Source organism: Danio rerio, chromosome 24, assembly GCF_052040795.2.
Source record: "Danio rerio strain M-AB ecotype USA chromosome 24, GRCz13ab, whole genome shotgun sequence".
Lineage (NCBI taxonomy): Eukaryota > Metazoa > Chordata > Actinopteri > Cypriniformes > Danionidae > Danio > Danio rerio.
In genome coordinates, this window is record NC_141044.1 from 29,082,643 (window position 1) to 29,104,042 (window position 21,400).

At 35.2% G+C, this 21,400-nt stretch overlaps 1 long non-coding RNA gene across 1 annotated transcript; it reads right to left on the reverse strand.

Annotated features, from left to right (window-relative positions):
• Nucleotides 1-16,414: 16,414 nt before the first annotated feature.
• LOC141380710 (uncharacterized) lies at nt 16,415-19,978 on the reverse strand. Its single transcript, XR_015525108.1, has 3 exons — nt 19,817-19,978; nt 19,639-19,718; nt 16,415-17,256 (listed from the first exon to the last, which is right to left on the reverse strand). It is a non-coding gene; the product is annotated as an uncharacterized LOC141380710 (long non-coding RNA).
• Nucleotides 19,979-21,400: the final 1,422 nt, after the last annotated feature.

The window sequence follows — 21,400 nt, forward strand, 5'->3', positions numbered from 1 at the left end:
ATTCACTGATGTTGATTCTGGACCATCAAGATTAATATTTGTTGTTGTTGATCCTGGACCATCAAGATTAAAATTCAGTGATGTTGATCTTGGATCATCAAGAGTAAAATTCAGTGATGTTGATCCTGGACAATCAAGATTCAAATTTACAGATGTTTATCCTGGACCATCAAGATCAATATTCGTTTATGTTGATCCCGGACCATCAAGATTAAAATATACCGATGTTGATCCTGGACCATCAAGATTCAAATTCACTGATGTTGATCCTGGACCATCAAGGTTCTAATTTGAAGATGTTGATCTTGGGCCATCAAGATAAATATTCACTGATGTTGATCCTGGACCATCAAGATTCAAATTTAGTGGTGTTGATCCTGGACTATCAAGATAAAAATTCACTTATGTTGATCCTGGAACATCAAAATTAAAATTTACTGATGTTGAATCTGGACCATCAAGAATTAAAATATACTGATGTTGATCCTGGACCATCAAAATTAAAATATACCGATGTTTATCCCAGACAATCAAGATTCAAATTCACTGATGTTGATCCTGGACCATCAAGATGAATACTTAGTGATGTTGATCCTGGACCATCAAATTTAAAATTCAGTGATGTTGATCCTGGACCATCAAGATTAAAATTCACTGATGTTGATCCTGGACAATCAAGATTCAAATTCACTGATGTTGATCCTGGATCATCAAGAGTAAAATTCACTGATGTTATTCTGGACCACCAAGATTGAAATTCACTGATGTTGATCCTGGATCATCAAGATTCAAATTCCCTGATGTTGATCCTTGACCATGTGCAGTGCACATGCCCTTTTTAGTCTTAGTTAGAAATGCCCTTCCAAAATGATCTGAAGTGCCCCAGCGACATCCCCGCTTTTCAGTTCGGGTGCGACAACCAACAACCCCCCCCCCCCCCCCCCTCTCCCTCCCCACGCTCTTTAAAAAATTTTATTCTCAACATGCCCTTTGGATAGTCTCTGCACGGGGCTGATGGGCGGACATATAAGAGATCTGCTAATGAATCACAGTTTTAAAACGTTTCTCAGTCCTTATCGGTGTTTGCACTCGGTAAACAGTCGTTAAGTGCGGTGAACTGATGATGACCTTCACGGTCAAACGGCAGGGTTTAGGACCGCGCTTAACAGCGAATTTCAGTTATAGTTACGGAAATACAGTATTATGACAACACTAAAAAGCTGTTAAAATGCAACTTTTTAAAAGAGAAACATTACTAAGGAAATCATTTGAAATGTAACTGAAAATATTTAACCAGCAGTGAGCTTGACAGCCATAAAGAGACAGTTAATTTAACACTACATCTTTATATAACTGTTCGTATAACCATCTTAATAACGTACATGTTGATACAACAAAATACTGAATTACCTGAAGCATCGCAGAGTTGCCCTCAAATAAAACTTCGAGGCTAAATGTAGCCTACTGTCTTCTTCAGAGTTTACAGTTTAAAACTAAATGGATTTAAAAGTATGATTAGGAAAATCGCACAAAAAAGATTGAAGTAAGATCAATGGCATTGTTTAAGCTTTATCTTTAACGTTACCACACTGTGATGAAATCGATCGAGTGACATTTGCATCTCAATCAATCAATCAATCAATCAATCAAGCCTTTATTTGTCACTACACTTTCGTATAGCGAAATTGGACCCCCCAGACCATACATCACAAACAACTTTTCAGGGGAGACAGATCTTAGGAGGTAGCATTTAGAAACGAAGAAAGATACATTTGGACAGTTAGGCTAAAAAACACCCCCTCAGCTTGCCCTTGATTAGGACAAAGTGAGAAAAGGGAGAAAAACCATTGTGACATGGTCACAAAGTGACTCATATTCGATGTTTTAACAAACAAAACGCATCAAAGTACACCATATGTCATAATATTTGCACATTTACTCACATAAATAGATAAAATTATGTTTTAAGACGTTAAACAAGAGCGCTTACCTATATGCACAAGGGAGCAGTAAATGGCGAGGACGAAACTCCAACAAGTTCTCTGCAGGGGGTAGATTGAGGGGCGGAGCTTAACAGAGCAAAGTTAACAACGTAGAATACAACTCTGTTCATTTTCACCAACACAAGGGGGTGTCTTTCACTGTTTTTTCCAATCCCTCCCCAAACCCCGCTGTAATTCGCACCCTCACTATGACCTTCGTAAATAAACAATCTACTGATTTGAAAAAGGCATGCAGTCTCATGAATAATTATGAGGCACTGAAACCTTGTTGATTACTGTAGTCATCTGTCTCGTCACAACCTTTTTCAGCAACACAAGCCAATTTTAACCCCATAGAAAACTTACAATTAGATGGTTATCGAAAGGTAACATCCTCTTGTGTAATGTGCACATGCTTTAAACATAAAAAACTTTAGCAATTAAGTAGCTGTTTAATTACCCTTTAAAAACTTTTTTTTTAACTGATGTTTTCATGAGTTTTGATACATTTTGAAAGAAATTAACACATGCACAATATGTTGAGGGGGAAATATGCACGATTTTACATCATCGGTTTGTTTAGTTCAGAGGCCAAGATATCAGTTTCTGGATACATTATATAATCTACAGTAATACACAGATAGAATGAGACACAGATTGTGTAATATTTATTACATGGGCATGTTTTTTGAATATCCTCTAAAGAAAATTCTGATAGTACTTTCACCAGATTCTGATGTTGCTCTTCAGTATTTTCTATCAGCTTTTTCAAGCAATATATGAAAGGAACAAAATAACGAAAGACATTAGATTTTTGTCAGTGTATATATAGTTTATATAAATGACCACACCCCCTTTTTTATATTCTGAGTGAATATACATAGACAATATATGTTGATGCATTTAAACAAAACAGATTTATTAAACAGCTACTTTCATTAAAATAAGAATGTGGTCTCCTATCATGCTTAGGAGTAGAAAGATAAAATATTTATATATTTACAAACTACTATATTTAACTAAATGTAACATTTGATTGCTATCTTGATGTTCCTCTTTATTAAATAATTATATGTTAATTCACAGGCATGTACTTTCTTTTTACAAGTAAAAAAACCTTCCTAATTTTGTTTTGTAGCATTTTTTGTGATATATCAATGTAATTTAAAAAAAACTTTACTAGGTACACCTTACTAGTATCGGGTTGGACCTCCTTTTGCCTTCAGAACTGCCTTTGTGGCATATATTTAACAAGGTATTGGAAATATTCCTCACAGATTTTGCTCCATATTGACATGATAGCATCACGCAGAGGCCATTTGAGTACAGTTAACTCATTGTTATATTCAAGAAACCAATCTGAGATGAATCATCAACAAGGCATTTGCGGCCACAGTACTGCCACTGGATATTTTCTCTTTTTCGGACCATTCTTTGTAAACCCTAGAGATGGTTGTGCGTGAAAATCTCAGTAGATCAGGATTTTCTGAAAAACTCACGTTAAAAAAGTGAGTCACTCCAAAGTCACTTAATTCACCTTTCTTCTCCATTTTGATGCTCAGTTTGAACTGCAGCAGTAATGGCTGGACCATCAAGGCTGGATGGCTGATTAAAAATTTGCATTAAAAAGCAGTTAAACAGATGTACCTAATACAGTGGCTGGTGAGTGTACAGTATGTTGTGTAATTTAGATACAAGTACATTTCTATATAGTTTTTTTTATTATCCAATAAATTACCATTTTATTGCACAAGACCCATCAATACACATTTTTTACAAATAATAATTTCCTTCGTCAAAATGTAGCGTGTTAGTGTGCGTTTTGTGTGTATATATACTGTATGTGTGTGTGACTGCAAATGTATGTTTATTCATTGAGATTTTGGAAGAAAATGAGATTAAAGGGTTTACTGAGAACAGTCTGTCTCATCCTGAACCAACATTTCCAGGGAGAGATTCAATACCCTTATACTAACACACATTCACACAAACACACATCTATTCCTCTATTCTATAGACTACCACAATTATATTTGATATCCCATCTTTAATCAGTTTAAACACTCCTCATACTCCTCAGAGGCCAAAGTAAAGCCAAACTTAGCAGAACTCGTAGTTCTAGCCTCCAGTGATGCCAGCAGAACAACTCTGTCCCTCTTATGGCTGATCCCCTCGGCCTGTCCTGTCCAGAAAAACAGCATTACAGGGCAGATTAAGACCTTCAATTTTCGGAGGAATGCTCTTGGGAACAGCGGCCAGAGGTCTATTACAGTAAGCAGGGGAAAGGAGTCCAGCCTGTGGCGTTACATCACTGTTCCTGAGGGATATTTTAATCAGCGTGGACATGAGGCGAACAGGGCGCTGGTTTCAGACCTGCCGCCTGTCAATCAGGCCCTGTCGCCCCGCAGACCTGGCGTAGTGCGGTAGATTATAGTCAAGGTCGGGACAGACCAGACATATGTCCAGAGTTTGAGAGGAAATAAAGGAGGTCAAAGGAAGAATTGCATGCTGGGATTTGTATTTCCAGAGTGTGTTTTTGTCATGCAAAATTACCTTTGCTAGCTTAGATTTCTACGTGGATTGAATTAATAGCAACACTGATGGCTGTTAAGTGCACTGCAGCCAGTATTACTTGAGAGACTCGGGGTCTTGATATATTAAGGGATACATTCTTTTGCATTCTTTGATTAGAAGTAAAAAATTGTCAGAAATTTATTTGGACTTTTATATTGTTGTTAACCAATATTCAAAAATCATTCACATTGACTGAATCCTTTTTGCATGTTTGTCATACTTTAATGTTGCTGAGCAATTTAAAACAATTTTTTTGATACATTTAAATATTCATCAAAGATAACAGACGTAAACACATCATGCAGTTTGAAAATTGTTTTTTTTAAATAGTAAGGGGGAAACAATTCTGAAACTATATAGCACTGTGAAAAGTGTTTGCACCTTAAACCTAATAACTGTTGGGCCACACTTAGTATACTGTATAAGAAAAATTATAAGTAATAATATAACAATGTAATTTCTCAGGATTTAAAATTTGCTTTGTTCTACAAATTACTGATTATATTTCTTAAATAAAAAAGCAACATATGCTCATTCTGAAAATGTAGCCCTGTATATGTTTCTGGAGATTGTGAATTGTGTAACCAGAAGAACACATGGCTGCATTTCGTATTTAAAACGAACGCTATGGGGCGGTATGACGCCGTTTCTTTTCGCATTAACCTTCGTATGGACGGCTTTTCCACTTGTGCCAGTTTGTCCGGTAGCTCGACTCGTACATCGGCAGACTTAAGATGCAGAGAGAAGATAACAGTGATAACGGGGTTTGAGTCTAGTAAAGAACTGTTCCAGAAAGCAGAAAAGACAAAAACAGAAGTAAAAAACTAAATAAACAGTAACACTTTACAATAAGGTTCATTAGTTAATGCATTTACTAACATGAACTAATCATGAACAACACTTGTACAGCATTTATTAATCATAATTGAGCATTTACTAATGCAATATTAACATTCATGTCCATGCTTGTTAACATTAGTTAATGCACCATGAGTTAACATGAACTAACAATGAACTACTGTATTTTCATTAACTAACGTTTGTTAACGTGAATAAATACTGTAGTAAATGTATAGTTCATGGTTTGTTCATGTTAGTAAATGCACTACTTAACATTAACTAATGAACCTTATTGTAAAGTGTGACCAAATAAACAAGTAAATGACAGGGTGAGAATGTGGTAAAACGTGGTAAAAATCATGCAAGGGCTTTTCTTTTTTTGGATTGCTTTTCAAAACACTGTGGTTGGGATTGGGAAAGTGGGTGGGCGGGTCAATCAATGCTTTTTAAAACACTATTGGTTGGGTTTAGGGAAGGGGGAGGGTGGAGGATCTATCAATTGGTCAGTTGTTCAGTCATCTAAGTCGACAGCATCCTCGGGTGGATTTACACAAGAAAAGCATGCGCGAATGGCACTCGCAAGAGAAATTTAGGATCTGAAAAATGTGTACACAGCGGCCTCTGTCGGACTCATGAAAACAAAAACTGCAAAAAAACTTAGCTCCTTGGATGTATTTTGTTTTCTCCAGAAATGTATATAGTGGTACACTTTCAGAATGAGACAGGGTTGAAAAAATTTTGTATTTAGAGCATAAAATGACAATTGGTTAAAAAGTTGCCATGTTGTTATTTTGCCCACTTGACTTTTATACACAATGCTGGAAGTCAAAGTTCTATAAGAGCAGCTAACCAGACCTATAGCATTATTCATTAATTCTCCTTCGGCTTAGTCCCTGATTTATTAAACTAGGAAACACCCATACTTTCTCTCATTCACACACACAATCAGACACTACCTAGTAGGGCAGGCACACAACATCATAAGACTTTAATATTAGGCTAGATTTAGGTCATGACGTCAGGTGACCAAAGTCAATGTCTTGCCAGTGTCTAATGACAAGATTGTTTTATGTTCAATAACGACGTTAAATTACGTTGATATTTGGTTGATTTTAGGTTGTGCTGTAAACTGACTAAAATTTAACATCTTACAGATGTCATAGTGGTAACGTCTACACAACCTCAAGGTGCAACATGATTAGACGCTGATATTTGGTTGATTTTAGGTTGGACATTGACGTCGGCCTAACGTTGGGTTGTGACGTCAACCCAATTTTCATTTCCAAACAAAATCCACAATGTCAAGTTACAATGTCAATATGATGTCATGCTGACGTCCTGTGCCTGCAGGGTATGTACTACATAACAATTTAGTTTATTTAATTCAACTATACCGCATATCTTTGGACTGTGGGGGACACCGAAGCACCTAGAGGGGGCATACAAACTTCATACAGAAATACTAACTGGCCCAGCTGGGACTCGAACCAGTGACAATGTTGCTGTGAGGCGATAGTGCTAACCACCATGCTAGCCACCTTGTCAATGTAGCATTTTTGTTAATACAAATAAATCAACTAATGCCATGGTTGGAAAAACAGATTCAGAAATCAACAATTAATGAGACAGCCAAAATCAACCAATGTTTAATGTGTAGTGTCTTCCCCTTTGGTATAAAAAAAAATTACATTATTATTAGTTTGATTCATGTCACATAACAAAAAGTCAAAAATTGACTTTTTATATCATAACAAATATCAAACTTTTTATATCATAATCTCTGTTCGATATCTACTAGCATTTAAAAGTTTGGGGTGTCTAAGGTTATCTTTTTTTAGTAATTGCAAAATATTCTTAAACAAAGATTTTTATCAATTAATTTGATCAAAACAGTAAAACAGTCACAATATTAAAAATAATCTTTTTAATTTTTTGGTAAATTTTGTTATTTTGAACATATTTTGAACATAAAAAACTGTTATACAGTATTCCCCAAATTATTAAGCTCCTCAACAGTTAATATTAGAAAATGTTTCTTGAGCACCAAATCAGAATTTTCCAACATTGACTTAACAGTCTGATTTTAGCAACAGTAAATATTAAAGTTATCTACAAGTACATTGTGATGCACATAAGTACTGAATATTTTATTGCAACAACCTAACATAATAATAAAGTATGCAACTATTTAATATGCTTTACACCATATTAAATGATTTAACTTGTAACTAATGTACTGTTGCTCCCTGTATCATCTTAGTCTATGTTTCAGAGCACTGATACTATCTGAACCTTTCTTAAATAAGCAATGTAAGCACATGATAATGAAATAATTATTTTTTTATATTTACTTTGTGTATACAGCTCAGTTTATTATGCATCCTTTTGCTTGTCTCCATCTTGTCTGCAGAAAACCAGGTCATGGTTTAATAAAATTTATACATATTGTGCATATGGTCACAGAGCAAAGCACATGTAAAGAGGTGGAATCTAGGATAAAAACTCTATAGTAATTCTACATTTGCTAAATCCAAGGACTCCTGTATGTGTGTGTGTTTGTGAAAGAGAGAGAGAGAGAGAAAGAGAGAGAGAGAGAGAGAGAGAGAGAGAGAGAGAGCACTGATTGGGTTTTAAAGGCTTTTATACTCTTGATGGTTGCTAGCAGATTTTAATCACATACTGGAGAGGAAAGAGAAAGGGAGGAACGAAAACGAGAATGCGGCAACATCAGATAATCTCCTGTGCATCACACACACACACACACACACACACACACACACACACACACACACACACGCAACCTGACTGACCATAACCTCTTCCTATCTAAGATCATAGAGCACACAGTGTCCAGGATGATGACCCGATTACTGAGTCTTAACCTGTTACAGTATTCCATATACTCTCCAAAAATATCAATTTTTAAAATGTGATTAACATGATCAACCTGTATTTCTAAAAATGTCTAAAAACATCACTAAAATCCTTAGAATTTGTATATAAGGGACATGACAAGATCGCAATGAGATTTCTCGTCGAGGTGAAAAGTTGTCTCGTGTGTTGTGATCTAATGTTATAATGGAGAATGAGGGTGAACTTAGCACTAAAGATTGAAGGCAGGATTTGATTTAAACTGCATATGAAGTGCTTGCACACACCTAGCAACCCGGGCTGCCTTTGTGTTGAGTTCAACGGTTTCAGCATCCAAAAGCAGAGGCTGCTACAACTGCTGCTGCACAAATTAGCCACGGCTCTTAACCATGTGATGGAATAGCACTTTAGATATGCTGAAAGTCATAATTGTCGGAAACACAACTGGAATCAAGACATGTGGAGTATTTCTATTTTAGTCGCATTATTGAAGTCAAGTGCAGTACAAATATGTAAACACCGTAATCAAACTACTACCATCTTGTATAGGACTTTTAGCTGCACTGTTTAACACTATTCGATGCACCTATCCAGTCAGTAAACGACCACCGACACACACATCTCCTCCGAGTGCACGCACACAGTGAACTCCTGGAGACACACACACCCATCATCTTCATCATCCTCACCTAACACGCGTTAAAAAGTTCAATTTGTGGAAAGGAGTTCGATTTGTCACGTGAAATTGTACAGGGCAGAAACCAGTCAGTAGTTTATAGCTAAATATTTAGCATTGTTTGCATGTCCTTTGGGCAGCATGGTGGCGCAATGGGTAGCACAATCACCTCACAGCAAGGTCAGAGGTTTGAGCCTCGGTGAATTGGGTAAACTAAATTGTCCGTTGTGAATGAGTGTGTATGGATGTTTCACAGTGATGTCTCTATTATATTTAGAAATGTGTTTAAAAAATCTTTGCTCAGTTAAACAGAAATTGGGGGAAAAATCAACAGGTGGTCTAAAAATATATATATTTTTTTGTCAGAAGGCTCACCGGTCAGGTATACATCCGCAGTAAAATATCAAGGTGAAATTCACCATAGCTTGTGAAGAAAAGACTCAGCTCCCAACCCAACAAAATAAATATATGTGCATATTTAAAAAATAAGTAATTTACTAGAGGTTCTGTCAATTTTTTATTTTACGCAATGCCGTTTTTTTTTTTTTTAAATAATTACATTGTAGCTGCACTGGTCTAAATAAAATGATAGCCATGCTTCGTACTGATGACTTTCCTGTTTATTTGTTTCACTCTCTCTCTTTAGCAGACACCGTGAAAACTACAAGAAATAAAAGCATATAACATTTAATTTATGCATGTCTCCTTTTCACAGTCTCTTATGTAAATATCCACTGGTATGCATATGAAAATGTATGACAACTCCGAATCCAATAACATCAGTCTTATACCATCATAACATCGTTATTGTTAACTAACATAAGACAACGCTATACACAAACTGTAACAGACTTAAACATGAATTACCAACCTGATTTCACAAGAAAATTAAATTCTTACTAATTTGACTAATTCTTACTAAGTTCAGTTGTACGAATAAACCCATAAAACCAACCGTCATTAAGGGATGAGCAAATCGTACTAAATTTACGGATTAGATCATACAAATTCATATGAATTATCCACTGAATTAAAAAGTTACGAACTGCTGTGAGATTGCGCTGGAATAACCGTGTGCGGCCTCTAAGGCCATGTCTACACTAATCCGGATAAATTTGAAAACGGAGTTTTCCTCTAAAAACGCTTCACGTCCACACTGTCGTTTCTATTCGTTTTCCAAAACTTTGTCATCCACACTGAAACGACTACCAATGCTTTCAACCTGTACTGCGCATGCGTGAAACGTAAGACGCTTCGTCACGCGTCATTTCCGGCTGACGTTTATTTTCTTTCCGGCTCTTTGAAACGTTGCGGCAAAATGTCAAGGAAAAGCACAGAGTTTTTTAAATGGACTGACAATGAAGTAGAGTTGCTGCTTCGAGTAACACATGAATACAAAGTTGCAAAAGAGAGTGGAAATGTAGACTGGGAGACGTGCCAAAACAAATACGCCGATATACTGGACCGCTTTAAAGAACAGTATCCTGCTGATGACGCTGCTTACCCTCACAGTAAGGACGACATCACTAAAATCATAATCACAACGAAAATAAAGTAAACGAATTAGTAACATGACTGAGTGTCACAGGACAAAAAACGCATCATCGTTTTCGAAAGACTCTGTTTTCACAGTCTACACTACGACACGAAAAGGTCGTTTTCAAATTTATCCACTTTGGAGAGCGTTTTCAAAAAGATACGTTTTTGTTTCCTAAAAACGCGTCTCAGTGTGGATGGAAGGGCAAAACGGAGGCAAAAATATGCGTTTTCAAATGAAAACGCATTAGTGTGGACATGGCCTAAGACTATGCAGATAAATGATCTTTCAATGGCTCTGTATTATTAGCTTCTTTCTGTCACCATGTTAGTTCAACCCATAATGCAATGTTAGCTTTAACATGTGATCTGTTATGCTCCAATGGCAACTCGTTCTTTTAAAACCCAAAACTTCAAACATTTCAAGGGTTCACATTCTTTTTGGGTTTACATTCTATTCTTTGAAATTAAATGTTGCATTTATACATTTCAAGTATTTTAAACAATAATTGAACTCAAATTAATATTAGTTTATAACAGAAACACAAATATGCACACTTTTTTGACATATACATAAATTATACTATAATTTTAAAAAATCTTTAAAAAAAAAAACTAAGAAATTGAATGAATGATTTAATTTCTCACTCATAAAGACATGTTACATTGCTGGATGAATTAGGATTTTTGACGAATCTCTAGAATGGATCATTCAAATGTTTTAATGGATCGTACAAATTTTAATTTGCTTTCTGATGGAATGAGGATTTAAATAGAGATCTTGATATTTTAATAATTAATCTTGTTAAATTAATCTCTTGACCAGCAGTTTGTGGTCCGCCCCACAGTGATCAAAGATGGTATTGGAGGAGAGTTGCCAGCTATCACTAGAAATAACATTGCTAATATAAAAAAAATCTAGTTATAGTTTGATGTACAATTAAATAATGAAAAATAGATGATAAATTGTTACTATGTTTTCACTATTCGATTTCACTGATTGGTTTAACAACTTGCTAATTTACTTTTTTTTTTTGCTAAACATCCGTGGCTATGAACAGATCCAGTGCTCCAGTTCTCTGTCGGTCTTGACTGCTCATCTGACCTAGAGACCAGCATATGCAGAACCAGATGCAATGGGGACACGATTTGATAGGTGAATGCCAGTGCGTGCAGGTTGATACATTTTTAGGTCCCCAAACTTCACTGTCATGACAATAAGCAGACAAAATCCATTAAAAAATCTGTTGTAAGTCAAAATAAATAAAAAATGTAAAAAGACGTCAGAAAATTCATTTAATTTTAATCCATTCAAAGTACTAAATTCTGATTGGCTCTCTACTCTTTCAAAAAAAAGTCAGTCTATATGAACTGATATCTTCTGATGAGAAGGTTTGTGAGTATTCTAGTGAACTCTGTTATATCTGACAGGGCGAGCAGGGGCTTTCATTAGTGACTCTCTCCGCATATATGTTTGCAATTCTGCCTTGAGAGCTTATTAAGGGGTTTTACTCCTGAACGGATTAGATTTCCCGCACCGTGCGAGGGTGGAAATGTACAGACTGTACAAACAAGATGCATAAACCATGGGCAGATGTGTCCTCGGCTGCAATCCTGCAGATGCAAATCCATCGTATTATGTGTGCATGTATGTTTGTGTGTGTGTGTGCGAGAGAAAAAGGTTTTAAAGGTGGGTGCATGTTGGGTGAGCCTGTTTTTCATTTTGTAGTTCTTTGATTTTGATGTATAGAAGTAACACCTGTAGATTAACAGGTGAATAGATTATGTGGAACATGATATAAAGCTTGTAATCTAGACTATCTATCTATCTATCTATCTATCTATCTATCTATCTATCTATCTATCTATCTATCTATCTATCTATCTATCTATCTGATTGTCTGTCTATTATATGAAAGTTGAGAGCAGACAGACTGGTCATTTATTTTAGATCTAAGGATGAGCTCATGCCTGCATTACGTCATCCTGTCTTCTCAGTTCCAGAGACCTCTGTCCCACTGACTTGTGCTTCTCAGTTAACAGGGTGACATTATAATGAACTACAGTGGCATGCTTTCATGGACTGCTCTATATATTTACAAAAATATATTATTTACAAAAAATACCATATTCGAATTATTTTAATTTGTAATTTTTTTATTTTATTAGCAAATTACAATTTTTTAACATTATTTGACATTTTAACAATCATTATATTTTTATTCAAATATATTTTACACTTAATAATAAAAGTATTTTTAAAAACACTAAAGTGGTGAATAACACAAGGACTTTTAAACATAATACTGTATCTGTGAAATCTGTGAACATTTCAATTTCAAGTGTAAAATACATTACTACAGCAACTGTATTTAGTTAAAAAAGTCTAAATACCACAAATAGCAAATAAACAGCAAGTTCAAATAGAACTTAAGTCTGTTTTATAATCTTGTCGTTTTGTTTAAGTTTTCATTGAAAATTGTTTTACATTAAATAAGCAATTAAAATAAGCAGCAACCCTACAAGCATTTGTGTGTGTGTTAAAAAATACATCTAATAGACATGTAAAAATAGTGCAAAATTGACTAGTCATCAAACAAACAGGAATAAATGTGAATCGGACTAATCTGTCTATATGATGACTTGTGTATTTTTGGATTATTGTTAGACACCCAAATATAGCCTTGTTTTAGCTAAGATATCTGTGTTTGGATGTCTATTAAGTGAAGTTTTATAAACTAATTTAGAGAAAATGATTGAGCATGGCTGGATTCTCATCTGAAATCAGAAATAATCCAATCAAATCAATCCAAGCTTACATTAAATACACCGATTTTACCCTTCTGCTTTATCTTCATTTTGGAAGAATCCCCCCTACCACCAATCTCCTCTTTTTCCTCCCTTTTCTAAGGGGACCCCTTTTATATGCTTATTGACCAGGCGGGAGCCTTGGGCTCAATTATCTCCGAGCTCAGGGACTCTCCTCCCGGACAGCATGCCAAACCTGCTATTTTACAGTAAGCATATCTAAGTGTGAACTCTTGAAATGTCTTTTAAACACAAACCTGTTTTGTGGCAAGTACAATCAGACATTACATTTTTCAATTAAAAAAAATCATTATTAAATAAATCATAATTTATTTGTTAGCTTTACTCCGTGATTTAAAATACATACTACTTACAAGTAGTTTTAGAGTTACAGAAACCTGCAGTGAAAAGAATAATTTACTCAATTGTTCGAGTGACCAAATATAAATGACCAAACTATCAAATAATACCTGCCATGAGTCTAACCGCATTCACCATTAGGAGGCGCTATAATCACTCTCGTAGGAGAATTTTGCCTTCACTGTCATAATATGTATATAAGTTATCTAACATGTGCGCCCGATAGCTCTGCCCCTTCCGCTACGTGAGCAGAACTGCGGTCATTAAGTGGGTGAAATGTCCATCATTACACACTTTATTTTACCGGCTGAATGAGTGCATCATCCGGGTAATTAAAGTGCAATTATTATTTTTACAGTTTTCAGTGTAAACGCACTACTTACACTATTTATACTACAAAATGGTGTAGAATAGTGCATAAGTATGCGATTTGGGACACAGCTTACGTCTATAAATGAGAGTGTATGAGTGTTTTCCAGTGATGAGTTGCAGCTGGAAAGGCATCTGCTGCGTAAAACCTATGCTGGATAAGTTGGCGGTTCATTCTGCTGGGGCGACCCCAGATTAATAAAGGGACTAAGCTGAAAAGAAAATGAATGAATGGATAAATTGTTCGAGTGACACTCACTTGCAACAAACAAGCAACAACAAAGGACGCAATGGTGTTATTACACCAGTGAAAGGCAGCAGTGCACTTATGCTTATATTTGCAAAGTGTAATTAACCTAAAATAGTTTAGTTGTTAAAAATAGTCATGCAGAGTAGCCCACTCTAAGACAAGTACATCTGAAGTAAATGATCAAGTATACAAATTGTTTTATGTTACTGCAACTCTTTAGTAAGTGCACTTGTTAGTACTACATACTAGGGCTGGGCTGATAAACAATATTATATCAAATTGTGATAAAACTTATGCCAATAAAAATAAGAAGCTCTGGACTTTATACTGATCTAAGAGCCAATCACACAACAGAAATGTGCAGCAATGGAAATCTAAAAGTGTGTTGATGTTAGAAACATAAAATTTCACCGAAGACTTATCAGCCTAAAATATGTTATGCCATTTAATGGACCCTTCAATTTTTGTGGCTTCAGTCATTTTGAGTTACTCTTTTAAATCTGGAAGCATTAACAACTTATATCAAAATATATATCGTTATCGTTCAATATGGAGAATAATTATCAAGATTGCATTGTTGCCATGTCGCCCAGCCCTACTACATACTTCCTATTTCACCTTACTTGGTTTACTAGGCAGTTAGTTTACATGCCTTTACGTAATGTTTAAGTAATGTTTACTAATTGGATTGTACAGTGTATTTTTATTGTAACGTTTTGCATTAATTTTACTAAAATAACCACCAATTATTACATTTAGCAGTTGGATTTCATTGTCAAAACTAAAGCTTTCCCCTGTTTCGAATGATTCAATCAATGTCAGACCATTCATATAATTTGAACAGGCTATTGACTCACTTTCCTCCACCTACTCCTCCACTATCCAGGAATCAGTGATTTCGGATGCGTCTCACAGATTCATTGCGGATTGAAGCTTCCCATTGGCTGTGCTCATTGCAAGTTGAGCCTTCCTTCTCTTTCTTCAGTCGTCTGTGACCTGAATGCAATTGGATTCTTTAGGGGGGAAACTGTGGAGCCCCTTTGCCTTCCATTCAACTCAGAATCTCATTCATAAGAACCAGCAGCACTGACAGAAGCAGAAGGGAATCGCCCTGACTCTCTGCTGCAAAACACCACCAAAACATCAATGAGAGCAGGCCGTGCACCAGCATGCCAAGTAGGGGATGAAAGAGAAAGCGCAGATAATGTAGTCTCTCTCATAACAGATAGTTGAGGGAGCATTCGGGTGATATTTTCGAGCATATTGAGAGTGCTCAGACACACAGAGAGCATAGTGGATAACAGCTCTTGAGCGTAATTTATGCTTTAGAGTGTTCATAGATATTTTAGCAGGGTGAGGCTTCTCTTGTTTCTTTTTCGCTCCAGCCATGGGGTGTGTGTACTAATATTGGAACCCTTAGTGTATATGAGCAAAGAAAGCCATAAAAAATGTCTTTATTGTTTAACCTTTAGATTTTTTTGTAAAAATTATATATATATATATATATATTTTTTTTTTTTTCACATGCTGAAAATGGCGAACGTGAAACAAAAAACTGAGGATATGAACGTGACGGGAGGCTGTCAATCAATATTGGTGGGCGGGGGGACCGCTCTCCTATCTAAAGTTGCAATCAGTCTGAAAACTGCTCCAATTAGTCCACCGTTTTTATGTTGTTAAATTGAAAAAAAAGGACTGTGTGTGTTTATATCACCCTAATATGACGGTCTATACACCATACATACACACCTGTCTGTCCAAACAGCTTAAAAAGTAAATTTTTCACCATAGGTGCCCTTTAACTCGCAGTAAAGATGAGCTCTCTGCCACCAAAAAAACGCTCAACGCAATCTCATGGCAGTTCAGAACTTTTTGATTTAGTGGCTAATTTGTATGAAATTGGTTTATCTAATTCATACAATTTAATACAATTTGCTTATTACCCATTGACGGTTGGGTTTAGGGATGCAGTTGGGTGCCATGTCTACTAATAAAATCGTACATTCTAAACGAATTCGTTTAGAATGTACGATTTGCCACTAAAGTGACAAAACCCAAAATACTTACGTTTTTAGGTGAGATCAGGCTGGAATGATGGACCGACTGCAGTTTGGTTTGATTAGCTAGAATAGTGCATCAAAGTAAACTAAATTAAAATGAAACAGCTTTTATTTCTGCTAACATTTTACAGTTTTCAGTATAAACACACACATAAATATGTAAACATGTCTAAGATTTTTCTAAGAATATGAACAACAATATGCATATGAATATAGACCTACAACTATTTTTAAACCCTGTCAGTGAAAAAAAGATATTTGCCACCAGATGCTGTAGTTACAACATACAACAGCAGGAGCTCACTGGACCATACTAACCAGCCTTGATATTTTGGGAGAAACTATGGTTACCACCAGGGTAGTAAGGGGAGTATGCATTAGTCTTATTTTAGAAGTACAGAGTGGACAACCAAGTGCACAAATCCTTCATCAAAACTGATATGTCTCTGGATATTACTTACTGTCCATATACTGTAAAGTGTGCAAACGCTAAATGAGTTTGAACGTGCAGGAGCTTGTATGTAGGGCAAAACATTAAACACGCATGTGTGGAGAAGCATAAAGACACGTGTTTCTCTCAGCGAGTGCATCTACTGTATGTCTCCCTCCTCTCTCTTCTCTGTTCTGCATTTCAGACCACATCACATGCGTGTCAGTACAGATTGAAGAGTGAAAAATGGCAGGTTTGAGGCTGGCCGGTGTGCCTGGGCTGCTGCACAGGACATTGTATTTAATTAGAAGCAGAGAAGGAGGAAGAAATTTGCGGTGACTGTCAGCAATTCTGCAGCCGTGGCTGTTGTGCCGGTCCATTAGAGCGAGGAGAGTTTCAGTCATTCCCTAACACACATTTCCAAACCCCATAGGTGATGCTGTACATACAGAAAATACTGCGCAGTTCAGCGTCAGCGGACTTCAGAACAATACTGAGCCCTACAGGTAGAGGAGAGTATAGCAACAGTTTGATTTCGCATTGTTCACAAACAACAAAGCCTTTTTAACATTATTGACATAACGCTTTATACTCTATAGAAAGACATTAAAACTACGAAAACGTGAATCAAATGTAAAATTAAAGCAATTAATAAATTGTTATCATTATTGTTAAAGAAATAATTACAAATATAGTTTGCTAGTGTCTGTAACAGAGTTGTTAAAATGATATTTAAAGTAAAAAAGTCATATATTAAGAAATTAAAATGAGATGGCACAACAATTTCTTAACATTTTAAACTGTTCTCATGTCATAGATACTAGGAAAATATTTATTAAGTTCATTTATTTTTCTTTCAAATTAATTAATTATGTTTTTTTTTTTGTCATGTTATGTCTTGTGTAAAAATCCTATACATTTTCTAACCTTAAATACTCTGAAGAGTCTTATTTGATAGAGTGATAGGATCTGAAATCAATCCATTTATTTTCTTAAATGTATTTACAAAATCACAATATTTACACAAATGTAAAATATCAAGATCTATCACTATTTTTTTATTAATATATTGAATAGTCTCCCAGATACTACATGATAGCTAATTTGGAATAAAACAGTTTCTGCTTGTTGCAAATTGGTAGACCATCCGGCACCAGCGTCAACCAGCTTCTGATAACAATCTAAAAAGGTAGATGAACCATACCTGAGTATTTGCTGGTATTTTAACCACCCTAAGGTCAGAAGTGACTTTTTTCTTCTTCAGTAAAACATTAAATAATTGTTGAGCCCAAATAATTGTTTTGGGCTGAAACTGTGGTCTTTTTTAGAATCATAAAGAGTAACTCAACATCTACCGGCAATTTGAGAGTCAAAAAGACAAAAATACAAAATGAATACTTATGGCTCCCGAGTCCCGATGATAAACTGCGCTCTTATTAAACCCAAACAATCTGTCTGTGCAAGAAAATGAACATTATTTACAACGTTTTTACATTTAATCCTTGGCAGAGGAATTGCTTCCAAACTCTCTCTTGTCTTCTTAAATACCAAGCATGTTCACATCCCTCTGGCACTGGTTAACATTTGCAAAGAACTGCTTTCAAGTTTTTTTATTTATTTATTTATTTATTTATTTTTGATTGGTTAACATTTAAGCTTGGTCAGATTGTCTTTTATACTGTGCAGCTGACATATTTTACAGTAAATTTGTGTAATTTACATAGAACACAATGTCAAAAATATCTGTTGGGTAATATACAGACATTTTATGGTTAAAATGTTTTTTTTTTAAAAAGAAAACGTCTTACATCCGCTTTACATGAGGTAAATCAGCTTTACATCAGAGTAAATAAAAGGTTTATTTGTCTTGTACTGACATCTTCTGGTTATATATTTGAATTGCATGACTTGCAAAAAACTTTTGCATTCTAGGAACAATCAGACATAAAATTGCTAAATTTATTATATTTTTATATATTTACAAACAAACAAAATATACATTTGATTTTAAAACATAAAATTAGGCATCCAATTAAAGTCAATTAAATATTATTTCAAAAAGTTACATTTTTAATTCTGCTGACAAGGTTGGTATTTTTGGCATGTATCTCGTCATTTTTATCAACTTAAAATTTGCATATAAATACTTAATAATAAAGAAGGCCCAATAATTTATAGTTAAACAAGGTTTTAAATTTAACATTTCATGTTTATCCACTGTAACTTGTATTGCATAATATGCATTTAAGCTCTTCTTTTGATAACTTTAAAAAATGGATGTTCGATGTTATGATCACATGAATGACAAATAAAATTGTTTCAAATTGAAATCATTATTATAGAAATAATTAAAAATATATCATACTTTTGTTTGTAGCAGGGTTGTCTACAGTTTGTGAGATCAAAAATTATACGATAAACATAATTTCTTGACATTTTAAGCTGTTTTCAATTAATAGATATTAGTATATTATTAATATAAATATATTAATATAATATGTATTACATTTTTACTTTTTATCACATTTATTATGCTCTTGTTTGTCATGTTATGCTGTTGTTTGTCATGACTCTGAAGAGTCTTATTTGATAAAGTGCTAGCTCTGAATTCAGTGAGTCCATTATTTCTTGAAAAGCAGGCATGTCTCAATCACCAACAAATGTACTTGAGCTTTTGACGGTTTTCTGAATGTAGGTTAAAGGTAAACTCCCAACACCTGGAACCAGATTTTCGTTGCAAAATCTGAAGACTAGGACATTTTGTTAAGAGCGACTTTTCATGTCTGAACTTTTTTTTTCTATTCCAAGTAGTGCACGTGACTTGGAAGAACAAGGAAGCCAAATTCCTGAATGAAAATGTGAAAAAACACAAACTCTCTCACCTCATTTTGTTGTCGTAGTTCCTTAAAGTATGTTAGTCTATACTCCGAGTCTGCTGAACTTGTGGCCTACTGTAGATCTGCTAAAACGAAAAGCACATCACAATAAACACACACTAACCGAAATTTTGGCGGTGAACAACGATAAAACAATACAGCTCATTTAAATATAACGTTTTACCGTTGGCTTATGTGCGCAGAAACTTTATCAGTATCGAATGTCAATGTAATTTGCATGAACACCTCAAAACACCATCTCCAGATAGCTTTCCGGTTAACGTAATTTCAAAACGTGTAAGCCCAACGGTTCAGATTCAAATCCTTTCAATAAATTTTTATATCTATCGAGTTTTCGGCCTGTCATTTGCATAATTTTGCATACTTTTCCACAGGTATTTTTCAATGTCATTTTAATAGTTTTTTTCTTTTATTTAGTTTATTTAGTACTAATTAGATTATTATTATTATTATTATTATTATTCATTCTCTTGTCAGCTTAGTCCCTTTATTAATCCGGGGTCGCCACAGTGGAACAGCCAACTTATCCAGCAAGTTTTTACGCAGCAGATGCCCTTCCAGCCACAACCCATCTCTGGGAAACATCCAAACACACATTCACACACACTCATACACTATGGACAATTTAGCCTACCCAATTCACCTGTACCGCATGTCTTTGGACTGTGGGGGAAACCAGAGCACCCGGAGGAAACCCACGCGAAGGCAGGGAGAACATGCAAACTCCACACCGAAACACCACCTGAGCCGAGGTTCGAACCAGCGACCCAGCGACCTTCTTGCTGTGAGGCGACAGCACTACCTACTGCGCCACTGCGCCTCGTTCTATTATTATTATTATTATTATTATTATTTTTATTTATTTATTTATTTATTTATTTATTTATTTATTTATTTATTTATTTATTTATTTATTTATTTATTTATTTTAATACTATTTTTTATTTTTTGCATACAGATAACCAGTTTGTCTTAACAATCCCCATTTCACACATTTTTGCAAAAATGACTAAAAACTCTGGCTTCCAGATTGTATTCACGCTGATTTCTGTTGGTTAGCTATATAGAATGTTTCTGGAACATTCGCTTTTAGCTTCTCTTAGGATGTTGTAAAAACTGCAAATTTCTGAGAAGGTAAGTTCTTGATGACAAAATAAGTAAATAAATAAATATACAGAGATTGTTTCCATAACATTCTTATTTGCTTCCCCCAGCTAGAACTTTTTCAGGGGCTGGGGTTTTATTCATGTCAGACCAATAGTTTGTTCATCTTTATTTCTATAGTCCTTTTACAATGTAGATTGTGTCAAAGCAGCTTAACATAGCAGTTCTAGTAAACTGAAACTGTGTTAGTTTTCATAGTTGAAGTTGTCCAGTTCAGTGTGGTTTAAATTTCACTGCTGAAATTTCAAATACTGTAGCAAATCTATCCAAATGTGCAGCTCCACAGGTCCCAAACCAAACAAGCCAGGGCCAAGAACATAACTATACCAATTGATGAAAGCGAAGAGAAAAAAAAAAAAACTTTGAAAGAAATCAAGCTCAGTTGGGCACAACCATTTCTTCTCTGGCCTAACTTCTTGTGCAGAGCTGCGCCAGAGGCTGGAGAACGCTAGACATCCATCGGTCCATAGGTCACTGCTGAGTGTTCAGGCTGGCCCACAGAATTAATATGAAGACTCGTCTGTAACTGGCAGTAGTTAAAAACAAACTACCAAAAAAAAAAAAACATATAATTCTTTTGAAT